This window comes from Schistocerca cancellata, chromosome 10, assembly GCF_023864275.1.
Source record: "Schistocerca cancellata isolate TAMUIC-IGC-003103 chromosome 10, iqSchCanc2.1, whole genome shotgun sequence".
Classification (NCBI taxonomy): domain Eukaryota; kingdom Metazoa; phylum Arthropoda; class Insecta; order Orthoptera; family Acrididae; genus Schistocerca; species Schistocerca cancellata.
In genome coordinates this window covers 221,485,265-221,507,675 of record NC_064635.1, presented here as the reverse complement: position 1 = coordinate 221,507,675, position 22,411 = coordinate 221,485,265, and the positions used below count along the sequence as shown (strand labels likewise).

Sequence of the window (22,411 nt, the reverse complement as noted above, 5' to 3'; positions counted from 1 at the left end):
CAGCGAGTTGGGGTAGCAGCCGTAAAAACAAAGGCGATTATCTTTACGGCGAGATCCTATCACAATCTGGTTCATAATATCTTACCTTGTATTAGTTTGAGTATGTACCTGTAAAGTATAATTCTGTAAGCCATACGGTGAGTAAAATAAATAAATGTGGTTGCCGGTCGGGGTCCCCATCGTATAGCCAGTATGCTCGTTTATTACCCAGTGTGTCTAGTCGAGGTGGTGACGACACAACAGTCCAGCTCTCTTTTCAATAGAAAATTAGATTTTCCTGGCAGTGTTACGGTAAGCAGTTGTTGAGAGCCATTGACTAGCGAAAACCCTGCTGCTATTCGTGTCTCGTGTGGAGAGAGAATTTTGAACGATTTCAATTATTTTGGAAGTACCTCCCGTTTCTATAGTTACTGATAGCATTATACAATTCTTTCTGGAACCTTTGGTTCCGTTATTTAAGTTGTTTTCGGTTATTCTACCCTCTCCTATTGTTTATTTCTTAACTTCTCACAAATGTTCAAATGTGTGTGAAATCTTATGGGACTTAACTGCTAAGGTCATGAGTCCCTAATCTTACACACTACTTAACCTAAATTATCCTAAGGACAAACACAAACACACACACATGCCCGAGGGAGGACTCGAACCTCCGCCGCCGGGATCAGCCGCACAGCCCATGACTGCAGCGCCTTAGACCGCGCGGCTCTTAACTTCTCAGTCGGCCACTCTGACATCAGTCAGTGAAACTTCACCCTCGGTCTCGTTTCTGTTGTTCAAATACGAGGAACTACTTCTTCGGTTCCATGCGTTAATTTTATGTATATAGACTGAAGTGGCGAGTGGAACTTTGTACCAAGGCAGGGAGACGAACCCAGGTCTCCTGCTTACTAGGCTATTACGTTAACCACTAAGCCACCTCGGCATAGCGGTTCACATAACTGGAGGAATTACCCTGATACACCTACCTCCTCTATCCATATTCTCAGTGCCACCCTAGTCTATTTAAATTTCCCCTTGGTACAAACTTTCACTCTCCGATTCAGTCTATATACATAAAATCATATCGGTGTGAGACCAGTAAAGTATCTGAAATTGTGTCATTTCATTTCCACGCGTTAAGTATTTCGTCAAGATATTCGCACAAAAAATATTTGACACTTACATCTCTGTAATTGATATTGCCGATATTGCGTTGACCTGGGCGCATGAGAAATACGGGCCCCGCAATGAAGTTGTCACGTCACACTCATCGGCTTGTCCGCCACACTCCGCGAACGCTCGGCTCCATACGGGGCCCACGGAAAATCAGTGTCTAATTGAAAAGGTACCCACTAAAGGTTCCAACTTGATCGGCTGATTTCGAGAGCTTAAACTCATTTAAACGCGCAGTCGAGAATTATTAAACTCGTCTTCAATACTTCCGCGCTCCCCTCCGGAGACGGCTGCTCAACGTATGCGCTACGGGCTGTCTTTCTCGCGGGGCTCTTGGTAGACAGTCTTACAATTACTCTGGGTGGAAAGATACTTTTGGTATGGCTACGAAAATATTTAAAGATAACAGCAGAGGTGACTCACTCTTTATGTAAACATATGATGTTATTTTTTATGAGTATATTGCTACAGACCGCTACGGTCCCAGGTTCGAATCCTGCCTCGGGCATGGATATGTGTGATGTCCTTAGGTTAGTTAGGTTTAATTAGTTCTAAGTTCTAGGCGACTGATGACCTCAGAAGTTAAGTCGCATAGTGCTCAGAGCCATATTGCTACACTATAGGAAGAACGGAGAATCGGATCAAACTAGTTGAAATATGAACGATACGCAATAAATTAACGTCAGCAGGAATGTTTTAGACTTTAAAGATAAGAGCCAAATGCCTAAACCCATTGAGTGTGTACCACAATATGTTTAGGTCAGTAAATCAGTGGATTTAGAGTTTTATATTTGTATCGTCAGGGGTTAAATCATTCAGTATATCAGTATATAATATTTCTTGAAACATTGTAATTTCTCTTGTTTTCTCGCCGTGACTGATTAATGGTGAGCTTCTGGATGTTCACACGACCGCCGTCTTCACGTGCTGCGAGTTTTGCTGTTGCGTGTACTCGCCGTCTGCACTCCGACCAGACTCTCGAGTCCGTCCCCGACGTCCAGTACGTCTTTTGCTGCTCTTCTGGTTTTCAGAGCCGTACTCTCCGGTGGGTGTGATGGTTGACGAGATCTTAATCAACTGAGTGCCTGGCCCCAAGTCTTGTTTGAACTGAAACCTTTGTCCCCGTTTATTGTGTTCTCGTACGTCTTTATTCTGATAGACTCCTTACCCGTGTTGTCCGAGAAACTTGACGATTGCACCAAGAAACTGATCTCGTCGTATTTCACTTCATAATTATACTCGAGGCGGTGCTCCGTGACAGCTGATTTGCTTTGCTGTTATAGTTGGGTGTGTCGCTGATGTCCCTGTCCCACGTAAGACATGCCGTATTCTTCGCATGGAACGCGCCTACACACTCGGATTTCGCAGATCTAGGTCGCCCTTAACATTACAAAGAAGACTTTGGTTATGATCTTCAGTCGGAAGGGAGGTTCGATGCAGCACTTCGCGCTATCCAATTCCATGCGATGCTCATCGTCCCTGCATAACTGCTGGAATCCGCATACATTTGAATCTGTTTACTGCAATCTGTTGGTCCTCTCCCGTCCCCCGTTGCCGGATGTCTTGATCCGTTTACCAACTCTACTGTCACATTCTGTACTCTGGAGGTACAGAAGGCTGTATGCTTTGTAACAAAATTTTCTCCCCGGCCGGGAATCGAACCCGGGTCTCCCGCGTGACAGGCGGGGATACTAACCACTATACTACCGAGGACTGTGAGATATAATTGACGAAAGACTGTTGCCAAATTCGTCTCTTGTTCAGAGAGGCTATGAGCTAAGGAAAAGCATTGTAGAACGTTTAGTACTCGTTAATATTTACTAATTTAGATGAATTGGTGTCTAAATTTTGACTATTCTGTAGATTTACCTGTGCTATCACGAGTCGAACAGCGCATTACAGTCGGCTCTCGATATTTTGAAGTTCAGGGGACTTCAGAAAAAGTTCAAATAATTGAGAGTTCGATTTAAGAGAAGTTTGAAGTCATTTTAAATAGAAACAGTGTAAGATCGCATGTAAATTGTAAAAGTTTATTTATCAGGTAACCGGTTTCGATGATGATATGTAAATCTTCAGACCATTACGACTGGAGACTATGTGGCTAGGAGCAACGCGCTATGTAGAGCCAATAAACGCAGCATATTTTAATTTTTAACAACTTATAATCAATCTTAGACTGTTTTTATTTTAAAAAACTTTGATCGCTTTTTTTCCTAGGAAAAATGTTCCGAAAGATCAAGCTTCAATGAAGAAAAGTTCAAGTATAAAGATAAAGTTAAATAATGGTACTGTATTTTGAATAACATTCGTGTATTTTCACGCAGTCATGCGAAAAATGTGAACTGGCTCTCATATGTAAAGGATGTTGATATTTTTTACGAGTTTCATTGATTCTCTGTCACAGAGAACTGCAACTCATACTCACGGGTGGTGTGTACGCGTACATTCATAACATTTGGCCATGTCTTCCGCTTGTTTCACTTTTTACGTCAGGCGGTGTAGCTGCATAATTTCTGCTGTATTGCATGTGTTCTTCGTTCTATCGTTGCCAAAAGTTGCTTCAGGATCGGTGTTGTAAGATTTTCATTTCCCCGACGCCGTCGTGTCATGTAGTATGCATAATTAATGAAAAAACATACACAATTATTGTGTCGACCAATGAAGATGACGAATATCTTAGAGAGTGCGGTGAGCATCGTTAAAAATGGAGGAGCGCGTGGCACGCATTTATGGTGGCCAGCAGCGTCGGGTGGATTATTTTCTTGCGGTATCTTGCATTTAAAGTTAAGAAATGTACAGTAAAAAGTCGCTGGTAATCTGTTTAGTGCAGATCTAGCTAGATTTGAACGAATCCGTGGCCATCATCAGTGCTAAAAACGTGTAATAATACGTGACAGTAAGATACATGCATGAATCAAAGCATGTAATACTAATATAAGCTTTGTACAAGAGTAAACTAACATAGAGGTAAGATGCAAGTCAAATCATCATTACTGCTTGCCTGTATGAACCACCCCTTTGGAGATTATCTACGTCATTATTTGATTCCATATTGGGGCCACTGCTTACAATTATTACACAGCTGATCTCGGTGTGATTCATAATTCCGTGCAGGTCTCTCTATACATTTCTTGTTTAGATTACAGAATTTACTGGCCTTGTTCATATAATGTTGGCTGATATTTGGAAAATATCACACACCATAGATATAAACATTGCCAAAAGCTGCTAAGATATTTAATATTCCAAAGGCAGTCGCTACCCATTTTCTGATCGACCTGTGTGGTGGTTGCTGTGAGAACTAACGGTGGTTTGTGCAGATATTGCTGTTTAGAAAGGTAAATAAATAATAAAAATGTAGAATTACTTGGTAACCATCTTGAGGTTGAAGGTCTTTTGTCTGTTCAAATGGGTCTGAGCACTATGCGACTTAACTTCTGAGGTCATCAGTCCCCTAGAATTTAGAACTACTTAAACCTAACTAACCTAAGGACATCACACACATCCATGCCCGAGGCAGGATTCGAACCTGCGACCGTAGTAGTCGCTCGGTTCCAGACTGTAGCGTCTAGAACCGCACGGCCACTCCGGCCGGCCTTTTGTCTGTGTTTGCTTTAACAATGACATCCGTTTTTGGGCGGGGTTCGCCTTTAGCAAAACACAATTTTGTTTTTTGTCCGAGACATATTTCACTGCAGTTGCAGCAGCATCAGTTTAATAGCCATAATTATAAAAAAAAGAAAAGAACCACTGATGATGCTGCAACTGAAGTGAAACATGTCTGGGACAAAAAACAAAATTGTGTTTTGCTAAAGGCGGACCTGACCCAAAAACATATGTACAATTACTCTTGTTTACACGAATAAAACTTTGCTAAAAATGCAGTTGGTTTCATTTTAACGAGCCGGCCGCTGTGGGCGAGCGGTTGTAGGCTTTTCAGTCCGGAACCGCGCTATTGCTACGTTCGCAGGTTCGAATCCTGCCTCGGGCATGGGTGTGTGTGATGTCCTTAGGTTAGTTAGGTTGAAGTAGTTCTAAGTTGTATTGGACTGATGACCTCAGAAGTTAAGTCCCATAGTGCTCAGAGCCATTTGAACCATTTCATTTTAACGCTCCAATTACAAATCTATGAGGATGTGGTGAAAATTAATGCCTCAGAATTTTTCATTCCGTTTTCAATATCGGTTGAATTATTTCATTCATTTATATTACTCGGTCGACTTTCGCACTTGTCTGACACAAGCCCTCTGCCACTGGAGGGCTCCGAATTGTAGCGTGTAACATGGCGGTATCTAACGTCAATTGGAATCCAGAAAAGAATGAAAGCTGGGTACGGTTATGGTGGTATCGACATCGGTGACGTGCGGCACTGGGTTGTTCGTGCTCATAGTGAAGGAAACGGTGCTACTAACCTCAAAGTGAGTGACAGACCTCGGAGAGTGTGATGACCTCAGCTCTCAGGAAAAATAATTATCAAAATCTGAATTGTGAAGTCATCCAAAATTCTAGTTGGAAAACCACACTCTTTGTTATACTTCTCAATTGAAAACTCTTAATATTCACGAGAAACTGCTCTGAAATTAACCTGAACCGACAAAATTGTGTATATATTCTCTGAAACTTCAAAGACATCTAAGACAATATAGGAAAGGAATTAGAAAAACTGACAAAATTTCGTGAATCACACAAAATACTGTTAATAATTGCATGAACACTGGGGGGTTCACCATACATCTACCCACTTTTGAGTGTAACCAGTGTCTCTTAACACTACGACTCGTAGCAGTACATAATCATAAACTTTTATTACTGGGCAAACAGTCCCTACGTGATTTGACAGCTGACATTTATAATTCACGCTCACGTCAGGAAATGCACCAATACGGGAATAGCAGCTTTTACGTTAATGGTCAGAACGCAAGCAATTATGGCGACCGCCGTAATTTTCGCGCGACGCCATATTTTGCGACAAAATACTCTTATTAGTCACTGTCATATATCTAGTCTCATACAATACATAAAACTGCATAAAATAACTACAATAATTTTGACATGCAAGGAGAATTAGTTCTAATGAGAGGAAGATGGTTATATTTATTGGTGTTTCAACAATGACTACCAGGAAACTTTTAATTCTCTGATTGTAATTTTATTTTCGTTTGCAGAAAACAAATATAAACTAAACAAAGAATTTATTTGAATAGAGTCTGTAATTCTTATACTTTTAATAGAGAAAGAAAGTTTCTAGGTCAGGGGATAGCGTTCGGCTAAGTGTCTTAACTTTTTGTTGCATACGAAGCGTTGCGTTGGGCAGCACGATGTCGGCGGGTAACGATGATGAGAGCAGGATACAGACAGTTCCGCTGGTTAATCTTCTCCGGCGAAACGCAAATAAACTTCCGGCACAGGTGTATCATTAACCCCGTGGTGATTAACAAACCACAAGACGCCAGTATACGTCCGTTGTTGACATGTCCTCTCTTTCAGAGTACATTACGTAGACATCGCTCGTTTTTACACTTTATGCACTGTCAGTGACGCTATCGTCCAGAATTACACAGTTCGTCACATTCATATAGTCTTAGCCACAAATACACAGTTCATAGAATTGTTCTTGTGTGTGAAGCACACCGTAAACAATGTCCACTCTGTTCTCGCATTTCAAACTTCGACAAAGTCACTGAAAGTCATTGATATTGCACAGTTAATTAAAGTCTTCACTTTCACGGCTTCATAGAATGTGATAGACAACAGTTCCACCACCCAAAACCAATACCAGCAAAGTTCATTCGAATAAAAGCACAGTTCGTGTCGGCCACAACAAAGTATTGTTAGCGGCACTTTCACAGTCCGGTTTCTTTGCTCTTAAAGTTCGCTGGCGATGGCATTACACACCGCAGTGGTAAAGAGAATTAACAATCTGATGGTTCGGTATCACTGTCCATACAATTACGTATGCTTTTCATAAAACACAGTACTATTTTTCCACGCACGCTTCACAGACACACCATCCACCATCCCCTCTGTTACACAACAACCTTTAGACTATCGATATCACTATCGCTGTCCCCTGTCTATAGATGTTATATCGTTATCGTAAATTACATAAATCTTTATAAATGTTACAGACTGCATTTTTCAAATTGCTCTGTGCACTATGGGACTCAACTGCTGAGGTCGTAAGTCCCCTAGAACTTAGAACTACTTAAACCTAACTAACCTAAGGACATCACACACATCCATGCCCGAGGCAGGACTCGAACCTGCGACCGTAGCGGTCGCGCGGCTCCAGACTGTAGCGCCTAGAACCGCTCGGCCATTCCTGCCGGTAGAATTTGTCACAATTAATAATATTCCAAAAGAGAACTTTACAAACTTCACCACAGATACAAAGCAAGAAACATATTTATCGATTGGCAAACGAAATAATCACAATTACATCTTTACATTTAAAAACCGCAGTAGAATGTTACATAATCACAATTAGAAATGCCCATATGAACAAAAGAAAAAGAATAGAAATCTAAAGAAAATAAAAAAAATTATATGCGTAATTAGCAATGCCTTCACAAGAGGACGACAATGTACGGCAACCGACGGGACTCGTCGGGATCGGGTTAAGGAACTCGTAAGAGAAAATCGTCGGATAACGCAAACACGGCTGCCAGGTGAGAATGGCAGATCACGAGTGCATGTGAAGGCCACCGTTGCAGAAATGCTGTACAGAAAACTTTGCCCACGGTGGCTGCCTGTAATGCTCACCCCTGACATGGCACGGAGGACATTGGACATCTGTCAACAATTTCTTTTGCGTCTCGAGCGTGACAGTGGAGGGTTGCTTTATAATATTGTGACAGATGATGAAATCTGGGTTCACCATTTTGACCCCGAAAACCACAGACTATCATTGAAGTTCCAACAAAAAGGGCCATCGACGCCATAAAAGCATGCGGTCAGCAGGCAAAGCCATCCTCACAGTTTTCTGCATTTGAAATTCACACCTAAAGCCACATTATAAACTCTGCTTTGCACTGAGACAACTGATTCGAAGAACTCACTCGTACTCAGAGCGGTCTCTCGTTCAGAGTAAGAGTGCCAGACACACACGAGTGCTGAGACTTCTGCAGCCGTCAGGCACGTTGCGTTCACTCACCGATAATCCCCCCTACTGTCCCGACACGGCACCATGCGATTTTCGTCTGTTTCCAAAAACTGAATACGTTCGGCTACTCCCCTTTGATAGTGGTGAAGCGGTGCAAGCAGAGGTGAGCTTCTGGCTCCGTCAAGAAAGTGAAACAGGACGTTAGGAACAACTCTGCTTGCACCTAGGAAAATTGTTGTTTATTCAAACACGACCGCTTTCGCGGCTTTAAGCCGGATCATCAGGTGAACAACGTTAGTAGGTAATATGCATACGTATCGCTCCTAGTCAAAGTTTACTATTCGGAGAATATCGTCAGTGCTATTCTCTGAATAGTAAATTTTGACTAGGAGCGATGGGTATGCCTATGATCTTTTAACGTTGTTCACCTGATGATGCGGCTTAAAGCCGTTCTGTTTCAGTAAACAATTTTTTTCTAGCTCTACGGTTGTCTGGAATATAAAATAGTTTGTGAAAGTCAGACATTCTACAGTCACGGTATCAACAAACTGGTCTCTCGTTCGCAGACGTGTGTTCGTCGCCAGGGTGTCTGTTTAGAAAGAAATGTGTAGACATGAACAGTAATGTTAATAACGTTTGCTTTATTCAAAAAACTTTGAAAATTTTCACATAAAAAATTCTGTGACATCACTTTTCAGCATGACCTCGTACACCACAAATCTTACGAATTTATGTACTACCAGAGGAACTTGTGTACTAGCACAGGTACGTTATTAAAAAAAACCGCATAGTCTAGGGCGCCTAGGCACGGTTCGCACGGCCAGCCCCTCTCCCCGTTGGAGGTTCGAGTCCTCCTTCGTGTGTATGTTGTCCTCAGCATAAGTTAGTTTATGTAGTGTGTAAACCTGGAGACCGATGACTTCAGCAGTTTCGTCCAAATTTCCCATTGCCGTCATAAGACAAGAGACATTTACTTTGCAGTACCTTCACACTCCTGTGGAACCGTGTAGTTATTCTTATTTGTGAGACAGGCGGGGTACTACGATAATAGGTGAATAGTGGCGTCTGCTGTCAACTTCTTAAAAACTGCCTTGGGCGAGGCCGGTAAGGTACCTCAGCTAGTTGATCGAGTGCCCGCCGTCGCGACCTCCCGACCGAGGTACAGTGCGAGTTCGACATTTCATTTTGCCCGCCGCCGTGGCCGAGCGGTTCTAGGCGCTTCAACCTGGAAGTGCGCGACTGCTGCGCTCGCAGGTTTGAATCCTGCCTCGGGCATGAATGTGTGTGATGTCCTTAGGTTAGTTAGGTTTAAGTAGTTCTACGTTCTAGGGTACTGATGACTTCAGATGTTAAGTCCCAAAGCGCTCAGAGCCTTTTTTTTCCAACATCTCATTTTGCGCTTTCTGCGGGAGATCGATGTGTATATGGACAGCGTTTATCCAGGCAATTGTCGACTCCTGCAGAGCAGGGCGCAGTAACATCATATACAGAACAATTCCAAGGCGCTGTGCGGATTTAGTGGCGAGTAGAACAGACGCAGCCGCTTCGATCCTCAGTCCTTCGGTATGGCGACAAGTTAAGCGCCTGTCGAGAGCGGCACCCACCTACTTGACCAAATTTTCCCACTCTCCGTTCTTCTGCGCACCACTCCAGGATATCGCAAGCTGCGTGGCGTCAGTGGCGCATGAGCTGGGCGTTCATTGTTTGCGGGTATACCGCTGTGTCTTCGATGTACAATGCAGGCTGATAGGAGTGGGCGTATTGCCAGGTCCGCTGTAGACAGTTTTAACAATAAGGGTCCCTAGCACAGAACCTTGCATCTCACGTGTATTCAGCTGCCTGTGGCCCTAGGGTCTCTTGAGGAAATTCTTCGTTCTAGGATTCCAGCGCAGATGTACATAATGGAGCAGTATAAACGAGGATAAGTCAGTTATTATCCGCAGTTTAGTTACGTGTGTGTGTGGTCTTCAGTCTAGAGACTGGATTGATGCAGCTCTCCATGCTGCTCTATCCTGTGCAAGCTTCTCCATCTCCCAGTACCTACTGCAACATACATCCTTCTGAATCTGTTTAGTGGATTCATCTCTTGGTCTCCCTCTACAATTTTTACCCTCCGCGCTGCCATCCATTACTAAATTGGTGATCCCTTGATGCCTCAGAACATCTCCTACCAATCGATTCCTTCTTCTAGTCAAGTTGTGCCACAAATTTCTCTTCTCCCCAAATTCTATACAGTACTTCCTCATTAGTTGTGTGGTCTACCCATCTAATCTTCAGCGTTCTTCTGTAGCACTACATTTCGAAAGCTTCTATTCTCTTCTTGTCTAAACTATTTATCGTCCACGTTTCACTTCCATACATGGCTACACTCCATACAAATACTTTGAGAAACGACTTCCTCACACTTAAATCTATACCCGATGGTGACAAATTTCTCTTCTTCACAAACGCTTTCCTTCCCTTTGCCAGTCTACATTTTATATCGTCTCTACTTTGACCATCATCCGTTACACTCCTGGAAATTGAAATAAGAACACCGTGAATTCATTGTCCCAGGAAGGGGAAACTTTATTGACACATTCCTGGGGTCAGATACATCACATGATCACACTGACAGAACCACAGGCACATAGACACAGGCAACAGAGCATGCACAATGTCGGCACTAGTACAGTGTATATCCACCTTTCGCAGCAATGCAGGCTGCTATTCTCCCATGGAGACGATCGTAGAGATGCTGGATTTAGTCCTGTGGAACGGCTTGCCATGCCATTTCCACCTGGCGCCTAAGTTGGACCAGCGTTCGTCCTGGACGTGCAGACCGCGTGAGACGACGCTTCATCCAGTCCCAAACATGCTCAATGGGGGACAGATCCGGAGATCTTGCTGGCCAGGGTAGTTGACTTACACCTTCTAGAGCTCGTTGGGTGGCACGGGATACATGCAGACGTGCATTGTCCTGTTGGAACAGCAAGTTCCCTTGCCGGTCTAGGAATGGTAGAACGATGGGTTCGATGACGGTTTGGATGTACCGTGCACTATTCAGTGTCCCCTCGACGATCACCAGTGGTGTACGGCCAGTGTAGGAGATCGCTCCCCACACCATGATGCCGGGTGTTGGCCCTGTGTGCCTCAGTCGTATGCAGTCCTGATTGTGGCGCTCACCTGCACGGCGCCAAACACGCATACGACCATCATTGACACCAAGGCAGAAGCGACCCTCATCGCTGAAGACGACACGTCTCCATTCGTCCCTCCATTCACGCCTGTCGCGACACCACTGGAGGCGGGCTGCACGATGTTGGGGCGTGAGCGGAAGACGGCCTAACGGTGTGCGGGACCGTAGCCCAGCTTCATGGAGACGGTTGCGAATGGTCCTCGCCGATACCCCAGGAGCAACAGTGTCCCTAATTTGCTGGGAAGTGGCGGTGCGGTCCCCTACGGCACTGCGTAGGATCCTACGGTCTTGGCGTGCATCCGTGCGTCGCTGCGGTCCGGTCCCAGGTCGACGGGCACGTGCACCTTCCGCCGACCACTGGCGACAACATCGATGTACTGTGGAGACCTCACGCCCCACGTGTTGAGCAATTCGGCGGTACGTCCACCCGGCCTCCCGCATGCCCACTATACGCCCTCGCTCAAAGTCCGTCAACTGCACATACGGTTCACGTCCACGCTGTCGCGGCATGCTACCAGTGTTAAAGACTGCGATGGAGCTCCGTATGCCACGGCAAACTGGCTGACACTGACGGCGGCGGTGCACAAATGCTGCGCAGCTAGCGCCATTCGACGGCCAACACCGCGGTTCCTGGTGTGTCCGCTGTGCCGTGCGTGTGATCATTGCTTGTACAGCCCTCTCGCAGTGTCCGGAGCAAGTATGGTGGGTCTGACACACCGGTGTCAATGTGTTCTTTTTTCCATTTCCAGGGGTGTATTTAGCTCCCCAAATACCAAAACTCTTTTACTACTTTAAGCGTCTCATTTCCTAATCTAATTCCCGCAGCATCACCCGATTTAATTCGACTACATTCCATTATCCTCGTTTTGCTTTTATTGATCTTCATCTTATATCCTCTTTTCGAGACACTGTCCATTCCGTTCAGCTGCTCTTACAAGTCCTTTGCTGCCTCTGACAGAATTACAATGTCATCGGCGAACCTCAAAGTTTTTATTTCTTCTCCATGGATTTTAATTCCTACTCCGAATGTTTCTTTTGTTTCCTTTACTGCTTGCTCAATATACATATTGAATAACATCGAGGAGAGGCTACAACCCTGTCTCACTCCATTCCCAACCACTGCTTCCCTTTCGTTTCCCTCGACTTTTATAACTGCCATCTGGTTTCTGTACAAATTGTAAATAACCTTCCTCTCCCTGTATTTTACCCCTGCCACCTTCAGAATTTGAAAGAGAGTATTCCAGTCAACATTGTCAAAAGCTTTCTCTAAGTCTACAAATGCTAGAAACGTAGGTTTGCCTTTCCTTAATCTATCCTCTAAGATAAGTCGTAGGGTCAGTATTGCCTCACGTGTTCAACATTTCTACGGAATCCAAACTGATCTTCCCCGAGGTCGGCTTCTACCAGTTTTTCCATTCGTCTGTAAAGAATTCGTGTTAGTATTTCGCAGCCGTGGCTTATTAAATTGATAGTTCGGTAACTTTCACATCTACCAACCCCTGCTTTCTTTGGGATTGGAATTATTATATTCTTCTTGTAGTCTGACGGTATTTCGCTTATCTCATACATCTTGCTCACCAGATGGTAGAGTTTTGTCAGGGCTGTCTCTCCCAAAGCTACCAGTAGTTCTCATGGAATGTTGTCTACTCCCGTGGTCGTGTTTAGACTCAGGTCTTTCAGTGCTCTGTCAAACTCTTCACGCAGTGTCATATCTCCCATTCCATCTTCATCTACATCCTCTTTCGTTTGCGTAATATTGTCCTCAAGAACATCGCCCTTGTATAGACCCTCTATATACTCCTTCCACCTTTCTTCTTTCCCTTCTTTGCTTAGAACTGGGTTTCCATCTGAGCTCTTGATGATAATCATGCAAGTGGTTCTCTTTCCTCCAAAGGTCTCTTTAATTTCCCTGTAGGCAGTATCTATCTTACCCCTAGTGAGATAAGCCTCTACATCCTTACATTTGTCCTCTAGCCATCCCTGCTTAGCCATTTTGCACTTCCTGTCGATCTCATTTTTGAGACGTTTGTAATCCTTTTTGCCTGCTTCATTTTCTCCTTTCATCAATTCAATTCAATATCTCTTCTGTTACCCAAGGATTTCTACTAGCCCTCGTCTTTTTACCTACTTGATCCTCTGCTACCTTCATTATTTCATCTCTCAAAGCTACCCATTCTAGTTCTACTGTATTTCTTTCCCCCACTGTTGTCAATCGTTCCCTAATGCTCTACCTCAAGCTATGTACAACCTCTGGTTCTTTCAGTTTATCCGGGTCCCAACTCCTTAAATCCCTACCTTTTTGCAGTTTCTTCAGTTTTAATCTACAGTTCATAAGCAATAGATTGTGGTCAGAGTCCACATCTGCCTCTGGAAATGTCTTCTTACAATTTAAAACCTGTTTCCTGAATCTCTGTCTTACCATTATATAATCTATCTGAGACCTTCCAGTATCTCCAGGCTTCTTCCATGTATACAACGTTCTTTCATGATTCTTGAACCAAGTGTTAGCTATGATTAAGTTACGCTCTCTGCAAAATTCTACCAATTCCATATTCACCTAATACGATTCCTTCTCTTCCTTCTCCTACTGGCGAGTTCCAGTCACCCATGACTATTAAATTTTCGTCTCCCTTCACTATCTGAATAATTTCCTTTATCTCATCATACATTTCATCAATTTCTTCGTCATCTGCGGAGCTAGTTGGCATATAAACTTGTACCTACTGTAGTAGGCGTGAGCTTCGTGTCTATCTTGGTCACAATAATGCGTTCACTATGCTGTTTGTAGTAGCTTACCCGTATTCCTATTTTCCTATTTATGATTAAACATACTCCTGCATTACCCCTATTTGATTTTGTATTTATAACCCTGTATTCACCTGACCAGAAGTCTTGTACCCCCTGCCACCGAACTTCACTAATTCCCACTATATCTAACTTTAACCTATCCATTTCCCTTTTTAAATTTTCTAACCTACCTGCCCGATTAAGGGATCTGACATTCCACGCTCCGATCCGTAGAACGCCAGTTTTCTTTCTCCTGATAACGACATCCTCTTGAGTAGTCCCCGCGCGGAGATCCGAATAGGGGACTATTTTACCTCCGGAATATTTTACCCAAGAGGACGGCACCATCATGTAACCATAGAGTAAAGTTGCATGCCCTTGGGAAAAATCACGGCTGTAGTTTCCCCTTGCTTTCAGCCGTTCGCAGTACCAGAACAGCAAGACCATTTTGGTTAGTGTTGCAAGGCCAGATCAGTCAATCATCCAGACTGTCGCCCCTGCAACTACTGAAAAGGCTGTTGCCCCTCTTCAGGAACCATATGTTTGTCTGGCCTCTCAACAGATACCCGTCCGTTGTGGTTGCACCTACGGTACGGCCATCTGCATCGCTGAGGCACGCAAGCCTCCCCACCAACGGCAAGGTCCATGGGCGGTGGGGGTGGGGGGAATTTAGTTATTTTTTTGTTTATTTTGGTAGTACTGTCGTTTTAAGTTGACGACGCATGCTTCGTTTATTTGTTGTCATATATTTGCAATTTTCAAGCTGCTAGGTTAGTTTCGCTATCGCTGTCGTGCTGTTAATCATGGCTGCTCCGCTGTCTATTTGCAGCAAAGAACAGCAACGTTTAGTAATTTGTTTTTTGTGGTCTGAAGGCGTATCTGGGGCCGAAATTCACCGAGGACGTTCGGTACAGTACGGGAACAGTGTTTTGCCACAACGGAGTGTCTTCGAATGGATCGAAAAATTACGAAATGGTCGCACAAGTGTTACGCACGATGAAGAAGCCGGACGATCGTTTACCGCCACAAATGAAGAAACCATTGAGCGTTCACGTGAAATGATTCTCTTAGACACACGATTAACTATTGACGAAGTGGCACATCGTCTGCAAATTAGTCACGGTTCTGCCTACGAAACCATCCGCAACAGACTTGGGTTTGATAAAGTTTGTGCCAGATGGGTCCCAAATCAACTTACAGAGTTACATAAACAAACGCGCTTGGACATCTGCAATAAACATTTGGATCGCTATGGTAACGAAGGGGACAACTTCTTAGACAATATCATTACTGGTGACGAAACATGGATCCATCATTACGAGCCGGAGATTAAATGGCAGAGTAAGGACTCAACTGTCCGCAGGAAAACTGATGTTTACAGTTTTTTGGGACCCACAAGGTCCAGTTCTGGAACATTATGGGGAAAGGGGCACAACAATAAACAGTGAGATGCTTACTGCCAGGCTAAAGCCTGCAATTCGACGCAAACGCCGATTGCTGTCAGAATGTGTTATATTGTTGCACGACAATTCCAGTCCGTATACTGCTTCCCATACTGCTGAAACGCTCCAGAAACTCAAATTTGGATCATGCTGCATATAGTCCTGATCTTGCCCCTTCTGACTATCACGCGTTTGGCCCACTCTAACAGGCATTAAGGAGGGGCCGACGATTTGCCTCGGAGGAAGCAGTGAAAGAAGCGGTGCATTCCTGGCTCGCAGCTCAACCGAGAGCATTCTTTTATGAGGGTATCAGGAAGCTTGTGCAACGATGGACCAAGTGCTATGGAACGCAAGAAGACTATGTCGAAAAATGATGTTCTTGTTAGTTTCCTATTTGATTACAATGAAATTTTATAACTACTTTAAGGATAATAATTGACTTAGCCGCCTATTTTATGGTAAGTGCTTAAGTTCGTAGCATACAGTGATAATAATAAACACAAAAGATACACGTAGCAGAGAGTTTAGTCACCAATAACATATTCTCCTTCTGTATTTACAACAGGCTGCCAACGGTGGTGTAACTTTTCCACTCCATGACTGTAGAAATGACGTGGTTTTGAGGCAAAGAACTCATCGAGCTATGTTCGGAGCGCATTTTCATCCGGAATGGAAGTTCCTTGAAGGTTGTTCGATTGAGAGCGGAAAAGGTGAAAATCTGAGGGCGCAAGATCAGGTTAATAAGGTGGGTGCGGAACGACTTTATAACTCACCTCCTATAGTTTTTTGTCAGTCTAGCAGAAGGCGGGCAGCCGTTATCGTAGGGTAGCATCACGTTACACAGTTGCTCGTTTTTCAAGGACTGTGTCTGCAAGACGTCTCAGTTGTTTACAGTAAATGGCAGGATGGAGTACATAGTACACCAGACAGTCTCTGTTTCACCAGCTGTGTAACACTGTCTTTTGTGGATTAGCGTAGGTCTTCCTGTGGGGAGTTGCTGCTTTTTCGGGCGCAACCATTGCTTTCTTTTCCTTATGTTAGCATAAAGGCAGCGTTTCTCGTCATCAGTAACGATACAAGACAGGAGTGGATTGGGCTGTTCACGAGCCAACTGATGGCGACCGAGCAGAGGTGCACGTGTGGCCGGTCACCCGCTGGATTTTGTGATTTTGGCTTAGGGAATGCTTTCGTTACCTATGCACCCTATTTTTCAAATGTGTCCCCACTGCATGCAAATATCGCACAACGGTGAAGTGATCACGGGTCATCACGTTTGCCAGTTCTCGAGTACACCGACATGGATCATTGTGGAATACTGCGTTTAAACGATCTTCATCAAACCCCGAAGGCCTTCCGGAACGTGGAGAGTCACTAATCTCAAAACGATGCTCCTTAAAACGAGGAAGAAACGTCGCCGTCCAGTGGCGCGTCCCAGGCACGGCGCAGACGTTTCTGGGTGCCCCCGCTGCTGTCATTCCTCTGCGGAACTCGAGTAGAAGACTCTTCCGGAAATGTTCCGACTTCACCACTTGGCACTCCATTTTCTAGCGTCCACAGCTCCACTCACCATCTCCAAATGACAAAGTGAGAGTATGTAAACGTAAATAACAACAGTAAATTACAAATAAAGAATGACAAACAAGTTAATCCATAGCAACCAGGATACCAACACGCAAAACACAGACACTACGAAGTTATACCCAATCTAACATTCTCATCCTTTAGTTTTGAAGCTCTAGCAGCGACCGTGTGTGCAAATTAAATTTTCGAAATTCAGGTCTACCTGATATGCTGATAACTGTTCTCTGCAACCTGCGCAAACCACGTTTTAGCACCTTTGCCTCTTGATCAGTGGAGACTTTCATCGAGTTCTGTAAAATGTAAACATATTTTAAGTAATAATCATTCTAAAAAAATGTTTGTCTGCTGTGATTATTACATTTTTCTCTAGGATTTTGGGTTCTGTGCGGCTCTCTTTGCATTATTGTATACTTGTAGCTTCTCATCTGCAGCTAAATGTTGCTGTTATAAATTTGGTTTGTGCGATAACAAATCACTTTCTGTATAAACGTATTTTCGCTCCGCGAATATATTTTTCAGCTCTATGGTGCGGTTAGTTACTGTTATTTTCGTAGTATGTATCCTCATCTTCCTATTCATCTGTTGTGGAAAAACACAGAGAACTGCTATTTTTATAGGAACTCTACTCTGAAGCTGTACGTTTGGACTTCAGCAATCACATAGTTGATGTTGCTGTCCTGCGTCTGGTCCCTCTAGATGCTTACCTGTTTTCGGACTCAGTCTGGCGCCAAATGTAGCGATTCTCTACAAACATGCAACCCAGGCTGGGCGGTGTAGTAGATACAACAGGGGACTCTTTACTTTTTTCCCCTTGCGAGCTAATATTCCTCTTTGTAAACAAAATATATCTCGAAAACTAAAATTATTCTTATAATTTCCAACTCCGTCTTGCAGGAAAGCAGAAACTCTCTTCGGAATCATAAACCTTTCTTCCAGTGATATCTTCTGTAATAACATGTCGTTGACAGACTAAATTCTTGTAGCAAAATAAAAATTTTTTGGGCAACCGAAAAGCTATTTTCGGAATAAGTTAAAGCAAAGTGACAGTTACTGGTCAGTTAGATTTGATGACTCGAAATGTCTTACTCCCGTGCTAGAGGAGCGAAAGATCATTCTTGGGAACTGAGCTACTTTAATGAGTGCTGGTAAGTTGAAGTTTACTGCTTGAAGTTCAGTATTTACTGCTGGTATGAAGTATGGCCAGCGCTTGTGAAACGTAAATGCTTTGTTATATTTTCCCCGTCCTTAAGTTGGCTTGCTGGTCTTCGGCGCTAGATTGCGTGGTCGTGAAGACTCCTGAGGTACGATTGTCATACTGAAGGAACGCTCTTTAGCTTGGAACATACCGTGGATAAAAATTACATGTAGTGTTGCTATGAACGCGATCTGCTTTCTTTTGTACAGTGTATGAATTGTCGTACCAAGCAAGTGCCGGTGTAGTGCTCTCATTTGGTGATAAGATCTGCAGTAATCAGTGAAGATTTAGAGCCCGAGATATGGTCCACTTTTGCTCTGTTCCATTTCCACGTTTCAGATTGTTAATTGCGACACTAGGCAAGGACTGCCGCGGAGACAACTTCACGCCTACCTCCTTGCTCCTACGTCCCTGCTATTCAGATATTCATTTTTTTGAGATTTCATTTTTATAACTCTAATGCCGCGATCATTTCCTTCGGTAATACCTGTTCTTATGCTTACCGAGTCAGTACCCTGTCTTCAATGACCGATATATCACCGAGGTGTCAGTATCTGTAGCTTCTTCCGTTTCTTATTGAGAACGCGGTCTGGATGTCTGCCGAAGCACAACCCGTCTGACCTCTTCGCTGATACACCCCGCCCCCTCCCGCTCGGCCGTCATTCCACTCCAGGACAACGTTGGACTGCCGCCACACAGCTATTACGAAACTGAAGAATTTAGCTGCGTCAGCCGTATCGCAGGACTTCCGAGGCATCTGCCGAAATAGCTCAGTTGGGAGAGCGTTAGACTGAAGATCTAAAGGTCCCTGGTTCGATCCCGGGTTTCGGCATTAATTTTTCATTCCGTTACTTCAGTATCCCCAGAGATCCACTAGAGTTAACTCTTATATCTTGCAAAAGTTGTTGACGCCACATTAGACTATTCCGTTTGATTCACCATGTACTATTTTTGTTGTCCTTTATTTCTGTTACACCATTTTTTTGCCTTCCCACACTAAGATCTGCCCACAGTAGAAGAGCTCGGTCGTCGTACCCAGGATATCAAAGACCAGTTACAACAGCTGCGGGCCAGTTTGCCTCAGGTGATAATAAAAGGCTTGTTGACACCGTTCCCAACTGAGTTAGTGCCGGCGTAAAAGCCAGGGGTGTTGCAGCGTCCTACTGATAAAGGGCGCATACTGCCAAGTTCCGTTTAAATTTGACTCGATTTTGTAATAACTGAAATAACATCACATACACTTTCAGCCTGTGAGTTTTCATTTCGTTTGTCCTCCACTTCTGAGTGCTTTCTTTTTGCCAGACCGTATAGGCTATATACAAAGAGCCATCTCAATTAACCGTATGGCATTCCAACCCCTGTGTCCAGGATGCATGCAATGATTTGGTAGGGGCGGCTGTCTTACAGATGTCGTACCCTCTCCTGTGGCGAGCTGGGCCACAACTGTTGTGCAGTCTGTCGGTAAACTGAAGAGTGAGCTAGCGAGTCCCCACTCTGCCTACCCTGCTACGTCACAGGGCGCTTCTACAGGCTGTTCCACAACGCAGTGCCGGCCCTGCCGCGGCGCGCGCTTTAAATCTGTGGCGACGCCGTGTACAGATACGTAGCGGCTGCTGCGTTTATTTTTAGACAAATGCGTTAAAACCAAAATGAATACAAAAGACGATAGCTTCTTCGAAGCAAAACATTATAGAGAAAATAATATTAACATAAGAACCAGATATAATGCAATCAATCTGTAGAATTTGAGGATTTTTCTTACTTTGTGTTTCTACTAAAATGTAGAAGTTTTCTTTGAAGGGCTGCATTGAAACTTGCAGTACGAAGAGTGTTTAAAAAGTAACCATATATTTATAATTTCGTGTGTTGTATTAGTTCGATTTGCACTACTTTTTTTGTCACTGTCTTCGTAAACATGTCTGAAAAGTGCCTGTACAATGTTATGCATATTGGGTGTTTACTCTCCTGTCACCTGTCAAATAGGTTACATGTGTTTTGGTAGCATCAACTATTATTTGTTTTGTATAAAAATACATTAGAGAATCTGTACTAAATTTTGTTTTAAGAATGGAATACAGCGTATCAAATTTTTAGAAATGTTAAATATTGCTTTTGGTGCGTCCCTTATGAGTAAACCAAGAGCATACAAGTGGTATAAATGTTTCAAAGCAGGCCTTAAAGGACAGCGGTTTTACAAGAATGGATGAGATTAAAAATGCACAGTTAAAGGACCTATGAACTATCCCGAGGAAACAGTTTCTAAAGTGTTTCAGGAATTCGAAAAAGCACTGGCATGAGTGTATAGCATGTAATGGGAAATATTTTGAAGAGGATAACATTGTTGTAGATTAGCAAGTAAAGTTCTTACCAAAAAATAAAAATTAATATGTGGACGCACCTCGTATGTCAAGCTTTTTACATAGAAGTCCATAATCGGTATACATGTTTGGAAAGGAATTTCAGCAGTGTTTAGAATAGCTATTGGACGCATGTTTTAAGCAATATGTCTTAGAATCATGTGAATAGTAACCGAGATAGTGTTTTAGTGGCCGAATACATTCAAATGCTGCTGTTCTACAGGGTGTTTCAAAAATGACCGGTATATTTGAAACGGCAATAAAAACTAAACGAGCAGCGATAGAAATACACCGTTTGTTGCAATATGCTTGGGACAACAGTACATTTTCAGGCAGACAAACTTTCGAAATTACAGTAGTTACAATTTTCAACAACAGATGGCGCTGCGGTCTGGGAAACTCTATAGTACGATATTTTCCACGTATCCACCATGCGTAGCAATAATATGGCGTAGACTCTGAATGAAATTACCCGAAACCTTTGACAACGTGTCTGGCGGAATGGCTTCACATGCAGATGAGATGTACTGCTTCAGCTGTTCAATTGTTTCTGGATTCTGGCGGTACACCTGGTCTTTCAAGTGTCCCCACAGAAAGAAGTCACAGGGGCTCATGTCTGGCGAATAGGGAGGGCAATCCACGCCGCCTCCTGTATGTTTCGGATAGCCCAAAGCAATCACACGATCATCGAAATATTCATTCAGGAAATTAAAGACGTCGGCCGTGCGATGTGGCCGGGCACCATCTTGCATAAACCACGAGGTGTTCGCAGTGTCGTCTAAGGCAGTTTGTAGCGCCACAAATTCACGAAGAATGTCCAGATAGCGTGATGCAGTAATCGTTTCGGATCTGAAAAATGGGCCAATGATTCCTTTGGAAGAAATGGCGGCCCAGACCAGTACTTTTTGAGGATGCAGGAACGATGGGACTGCAACATGGGACTTTTCGGTTCCCCATATGCGCCAGTTCTGTTTATCGACGAAGCCGTCCAGGTAAAAATAAGCTTCGTCAGTAAACCAAATGCTGCCCACATGCATATCGCCGTCATCAATCCTGTGCACTATATCGTTAGCGAATGTCTCTCGTGCAGCAATGGTAGCGGCGCTGAGGGGTTGCCGCGTTTGAATTTTGTATGGATAGAGGTGTAAACTCTGGCGCACGAGACGATACGTGGACGTTGGCGTCATTTGGACCGCAGCTGCAACACGGCGAACGGAAACCCGAGGCCGCTGTCGGATCACCTGCTGCACTAGCTGCGCGTTGCCCTCTGTGGTTGCCGTACGCGGTCGCCCTACCTTTCCAGCACGTTCATCCGTCACGTTCCCAGTCCGTTGAAATTTTTCAAACAGATCCTTTATTGTATCGCTTTTCGGTCCTTTGGTTACATTAAACCTCCGTTGAAAACTTCGTCTTGTTGCAACAACACTGTGTTCTAGGCGGTGGAATTCCAACACCAGAAAAATCCTCTGTTCTAAGGAATAAACCATGTTGTCTACAGCACACTTGCAAGTTGTGAACAGCACACGCTTATAGCAGAAAGACGATGTACAGAATGACGCACCCACAGACTGCGTTGTCTTCTATATCTTTCACATCACTTGCAGCGCCATCTGTTGT

The 22,411-nt window shown here is 43.9% G+C and overlaps 2 non-coding genes across 2 annotated transcripts; one reads left to right on the top strand and one right to left on the bottom strand.

Annotated features, from left to right (window-relative positions):
- Positions 1–2,793: 2,793 nt before the first annotated feature.
- Positions 2,794–2,865, bottom strand: Trnad-guc (transfer RNA aspartic acid (anticodon GUC)). The gene has a single exon. It is a non-coding gene; the product is annotated as a tRNA-Asp (tRNA).
- A 16,331-nt stretch (positions 2,866–19,196) lies between these two features.
- Trnaf-gaa (transfer RNA phenylalanine (anticodon GAA)) lies at positions 19,197–19,269 on the top strand. Its single transcript has one exon. It is a non-coding gene; the product is annotated as a tRNA-Phe (tRNA).
- Positions 19,270–22,411: the final 3,142 nt, after the last annotated feature.